The sequence below is a fragment of the Lampetra planeri genome, chromosome 66, assembly GCF_965212315.1.
Source record: "Lampetra planeri chromosome 66, kcLamPlan1.2.h2, whole genome shotgun sequence".
NCBI lineage: Eukaryota > Metazoa > Chordata > Hyperoartia > Petromyzontiformes > Petromyzontidae > Lampetra > Lampetra planeri.
Window position 1 is genome coordinate 1666922 of NC_136172.1, and position 5819 is coordinate 1672740.

The 5819-nt window shown below is 49.8% G+C and overlaps 1 non-coding gene across 1 annotated transcript; it reads left to right on the forward strand.

The window, feature by feature from the left end:
• Positions 1 to 265: 265 nt before the first annotated feature.
• TRNAD-GUC (transfer RNA aspartic acid (anticodon GUC)) lies at positions 266 to 337 on the forward strand. Its single transcript has one exon. It is a non-coding gene; the product is annotated as a tRNA-Asp (tRNA).
• Positions 338 to 5819: the final 5482 nt, after the last annotated feature.

A 5819-nucleotide genomic window follows, 5' to 3' on the forward strand; every position in this document is an offset into this window, starting at 1 on the left:
AGTGTTCAATTCCCCGTCGGGGAGAGTAACTCTTTTAAAAAAGAAAATGGCCACTGGCTCTCATTGTTATTACAATTTAAAAGGACTTGCCCTTGACTTTAATCACGTGATTTTCACCAATTATGAAGTAACCTGCTGCTCTAACCAGCTTGAACTTTTAAAGATAAACCCCTCTTCATTTCAATCGGTAATATGAAGAGTATATGGGTTCATTTCTAGTTGTCATAATATCAGTCAATCTAGAATCAGTCGCATTCTGAGCGAGTCCTCGATAGTATAGTGGTTAGTATCCCCGCCTGTCACGCGGGAGACCGGGGTTCAATTCCCCGTCGGGGAGAGCAACACTTTTTAAAATGTTTTGGCCACTGGCTCTCATTGTTATTTCAATTTAAAATCACTTGCTGTTCCCTTTTATCACGTTAATTTCACCAAACGTTGAGTCACCTGCTGCACTCAAAAGCCTGAACTTTTAAAGATGAATCCTTCTTCATTTCAAGCTATTATTTACTGAGGATATGAGTTTTTTTTTATAATTGCTGTCAATCACGAATTAGCCCCACTCTGACCGAGTCCTCGATGATAAAGTCGTTAGTTTCCCCACATGGAACGCGGGAGACCAGGGTTCAATTCCCCGTCGGGGAGAGCTACACTTTTTAAAATGTTTTGGCCACTGGCTCTCATTGTTATTACAATTTAAAATCACTTGCTGTTCCCTTATAAACGTTAATTTCACCAAACGTTAAGTCACCTGCTGCACTCAAAAGCCTGAACATTTAAAGATGACTCCTTCTTCATTTCAAACGATTATTTATTAAGTATTAGAGATTATTCCTAGTTATAATTTCTGTCAATCACAAATGTGCCCCACTCTGACCGAGTCCTCGATAGTAAAGTCGTTAGGTTCCCCACATGTAACGCGGGAGACCAGGGTTCAATTCCCCGTCTGGGGAGCAACTCTTTTCTAAAAAATGACCACTGGCTCTCATTGTTATTACAATTTAAAATTACTTGCTGTACCCTTTTATCACGTTAATTACACCAAACGTTGAGCCACCTGCTGCACTCAAAAGCCTGAACTTTTAAAGATGACTCCTTCTTCATTTCAAACGACTATTTATTAAGTATTAGAGATTATTTCTAGTTATAATTTCTGTCAATCACAAATCTGCCCCACTCTGACCGAGTCCTCGATAGTAACGTCGTTAGTTTCCCCACATGGAACGCGGGAGACCAGGGTTCAATTCCACGTCTGGGAGAACTACTCTTTTAAAAATGTTTTGGCCTCTGGCTCTCCTTATTGTTATTACTATTTGAAAGGACTTGCTCTTGACTTTAATCACGTGATTTTCCCTAATCGTTAGGTAACCTGCTGCTCTAACCAGCTTGAACTTTTAAAGATAAAAACCTCTTCATTTCAACCAGTAATAAGCCGAGAATATGGGTTCATTTCTACTTTTTATAATATCAGTCAATCTAGAATCAGCCTCATTCTGAGCGAGTCCTCGATAGTATAGTGGTTAGTATCCCCGCCTGTCACGCGGGAGACCGGGGTTCAATTCCACGTCTGGGAAAGCAACTCTTTTTAAAAAGAAAATGGCCACTGGCTCTCATTGTTATTACAGTTCAAAATTACTTGCTGTTCCCTTTTATCACGTTAATTTCACCAAACGTTGAGTCACCTGCTGCACTCAAAAGCCTGAACTTTTAAAGATGAATCCTTCTTCATTTCAAGCTATTATTTACTGAGAATATGAGTATTTTTTTTATAATTGCTGTCAATCACGAATTAGCCCCACTCTGACCGAGTCCTCGATGATAAAGTCGTTAGTTTCCCCACATGGAACGCGGGAGACCAGGGTTCAATTCCCCATCGGGGAGAGCTACACTTTATAAAATGTTTTGGCCACAGGCTCTCATTGTTATTACAATTTAAAATCACTTGCTGTTCCCTTTTATAACGTTAATTTCACCAAACGTTGAATCACCTGCGGCACTCAAAAGCCTTAACTTTTAAAGATGAATCCTTCAACATTTCAAGCTATTATTTATTGAGTATTAGAGATTATTTCTAGTTATAATTTCTGTCAATCACAAATCTGCCCCACTCTGACCGAGTCCTCGATAGTAAAGCCGTTAGATTTCCCACATGTGAAGTATTTGAATGACGGCAGGAAACTCCTTGACGGGTAACACACTTTTTATTAAATCTTGACTTGTCACTATACAACGAGTGGTCTCTATTCCTCGGACGACACACACTTCACTCGACACGTGTAGTTACTATTCCTCCGGCTACACACACTTCACTTGACTCGTGTAGCTTCTATTCCTCCGGCTACACACACTTCACTTGACTCGTGTAGCTTCTATTCCTCCGGCTACACACACTTCACTTGACTCGTGTAGCTTCTATTCCTCCGGCTACACACACTTCACTTGACTCGTGTAGCTTCTATTCCTCCGGCTACACACACTTCACTTGACTCGTGTAGCTTCTATTCCTCCGGCTACACACACTTCACTTGACCCCGTAACGTCCGTGGAGCCTACAGGCCCACCCCAGCTTGGGCGTGGGCCACAACCTCTGAGTCCCACGAGCCGGCCCTCTCACGGACGTTCGGCCCCGGGTCCCAGGGTTCCGCCTCCTCATCCGTCTTCAGTTTTCGCTGGTACTCCCTCCCCGTGCGCCTGTGCGCATCCCCTTATATAGTCCCCGCTCACGGGAGACGGAGTGTATGTGGTCCTCGACGTGAGCATCACTCCTTAGTTGACCAATCACGACGCGCTGTTCCTACGATCTGTTTTCCCCAGCGCGTGTTACCACTACACAACCAATCACGCCGCGCTGCCACACGATCACTCCCTCTCAAGCGCGTCACCGGCACACAGCCAATCACTACCACATAACCCATGACCCCGCGCTGACCCCTGATCCTTCACCGTCAGCGCGCGTCACCAACACACACAGCCAATCACTACGCGCTGACACACGATCCCTACCCCAGCGCGTATCACCACTACATCACCCCCTCCCACATAGCTCGCAGCCAGCCCGGCTGCTAAACAACAACACAACACAACGTCAACACAAGAAAAACCCCACCCCCCAGTGTGCCCTGTAACGCAACAACAACAACACAACAACAACAACAACCTATGTACAAATCGACAACCAACACAATAAAAGTCAACAACAACACACACAACACCTAGATAAGAAGCTATGTACAGCCCGACGAACAACACAATAAAAGCGAATTCCAGAAAATGAACGCGTCCAGTGTCTCTGCGACTACATGCAGTGACGAGGCGCTCCGGCCGCCTCGACTCCTCAATCGGTAGATCATAACAAGTAGCGCGACCTAGCGCGAGTCCGCCTGGCCGGTCCGTCGTATGGGACGGGACGCTGACGACCGTCCGGTGGCTCCGGCTGCTCTGGACGGCGCGGATCGGGCCTGGAAGGACCGGCCGCGCCGCGAAGATCCGGCCGCCGGTGGTCGGCAGCTGTCAGTTCCGAGACACCTGGGAGCGAATCAGGCGGAGACATGTGAGGATCAGGCAGAGACATTTCCCCCCTTGGGTCGTCGGTCACGTCACATGCTCGGCCCTCACGACACAAAGGGAGGCCATATGGAGGCGAGAACGGTTTCAGTCGGGAGGGGTGAACGTACCAACGGCGCTTTCCCCATTTTATTTGAACGCACTGGGGGCGTGCAACCCGCACGACCTCCATGGGTCCCCGCCATGGCTTCAACAATTTAGGCGACGTAGCCAAAGGTGCCTGAGGGCAATGCAGCCAGGCCCTATCACCTGGTTTCCAGTCGTGCACGGACACCTTCCGTGCACGCAACCGCTCGTTTGCAATTTGGCGAGCCCGCGAATTAAGCCGTGCGGCCTCCCTTGCCTCTGTCAGCTTATGGATATTAAATTTAATATGTTCTGCCAATTTCGAATTTGTTCGTGGTGCGGACAGGCCCAGCTGCGTTTCCATGGGCGGGTCGGCTTCCCGACCGTACATCAGATAGAATGGGGAAAATCCCGTTGCTGAATGGGGGGCCATTCTATACGCGGCGAGGACCCCCGGGACCTGCAGGTCCCAATCAACATGTGGCTCACACACCTGCTGGCACAGCATAGAAGTCAAAGTCCTGTGGAGTCTCTCCACCATCCCGTCCGTCTGTGGGTGGTACGGGGAGGTACGCACCTTCTTAGTACCCAATAGGTCGCACACCTCTTGCAGCAATTTACTTGAAAAATGTTTCCCTTGGTCGGTCAGCAAGCGTTCGGGAGCCCCCTTGTCCAGGACGTAGACCTGGACAAAGGCGTCCGTCACAGCCGCCGCCGACTGGTTGGCGAGTGGCCACGCCATAGGCCACCGGGTAAAATATTCGACACCCACCAACAGGTACTTATTACCCCTAGGCGTGACTGGAAAAGGCCCCAAAATATCGAGCGCAACGAGCTCGTTAGTGCGCGAGACCTGAATAGATTGCAGCGGTGGATTAGATGCCACGGGCGGTGGTTTCTGTCTGGCGCAATCAACACATCCCTTTAGAATATTCACCACGTCACTCTCCATCCCCGGCCAATAATAGTCACGCTGAAGCAGAGCAAGCGTTTTGTTTCCTCCCAAATGCAAGAGGCGTTCATGTGCGGCCAGGACAACTTTCCCCCTCACAGCGGAAGGAACCACAAGTGAGTGCCGCCGGGACAAACTATCCCATCTCATTAATAGGCCTTGCTTAAGTACCCAGGAGCCAGTTCGCTCCCGGCCCTCCTCGGGACCCCCCACCCTGCGCGCAATGCTAGCAGGGAGCTGTCTTCCATTTGGAGACGGCCCCACTCAATCAGCGACAGTGAGAGTAGCGAGTCCTCTCCCTCAGGGGTAGCGGGAACATCCCCGATTGGTGCACCCGCGGTCGCAGCCAACGCCCCCATACCTTCCCCAACTGTCAGTTTACTGCACGCCGATCCCGATAAGCAGGCACATTTGTGACAAGGCGACAATCGCGACAGGGCATCGACGTTTGTGTGGCGCAACCCCTTACGGTATGTAGTCGTGAACTGATAGTCCTGGAGGACTTCCAACCACCGTGACAATTGGCCCGAGGGTTGGGCGACCCTCAATGAATACTGAAGCGCCGCGTGGTCCGTCCGGACCGTAAAGTGACGGCCATAGAGATACGGTCTAAATTGTTGTACAAAAAAAACAATAGCAAGCAGCTCGCGACGGGTGACGCAGTAGCGCTGCTCCGCCGGTGACAATACCCTGCTACCATAGGCGACCACCCTTTCGACTCCCCCAACGACTTGCGAGAGCACCCCCCCAATGCCCGTGTTGCTAGCATCCGTGTCTAGCAAGAAGGGACTGGCAAAGTCAGGATAACGCAAGGGTGGGGCACCCACCAAGGCATCCCGGAGGGAGCAGAACGCGGCCTCCTCCTCCGGTCCCCATCGGAACTTGACTCCTTTTGCCGTTAGAGCGTGCAAGGGTTTTGCAATGGTGGCGAAATGCTCAACGAATCGGCGGTAATAAGAAGCAAAACCGATGAAACTGCGCACGTCCGAAACTGACGTGGGCGTCGGCCATGAACTGACACAGTCCGTCTTCGCGGGATCGGTAGAGATCCCCGAAGAGTCGACAATGTGGCCCAAGTATCTAACGGACTTACGAAGAAGGTGGCATTTGGCCGGTTTAAACTTTAAATTAGCCGATCGCATTCTCAAGAACACCCTTCTCAATCGCTGGAGGTGTTCCTCAAACGTCTTACTGAAAACAATGACATCGTCAAGGTAAATCAAGCACGTATCCCATTGCA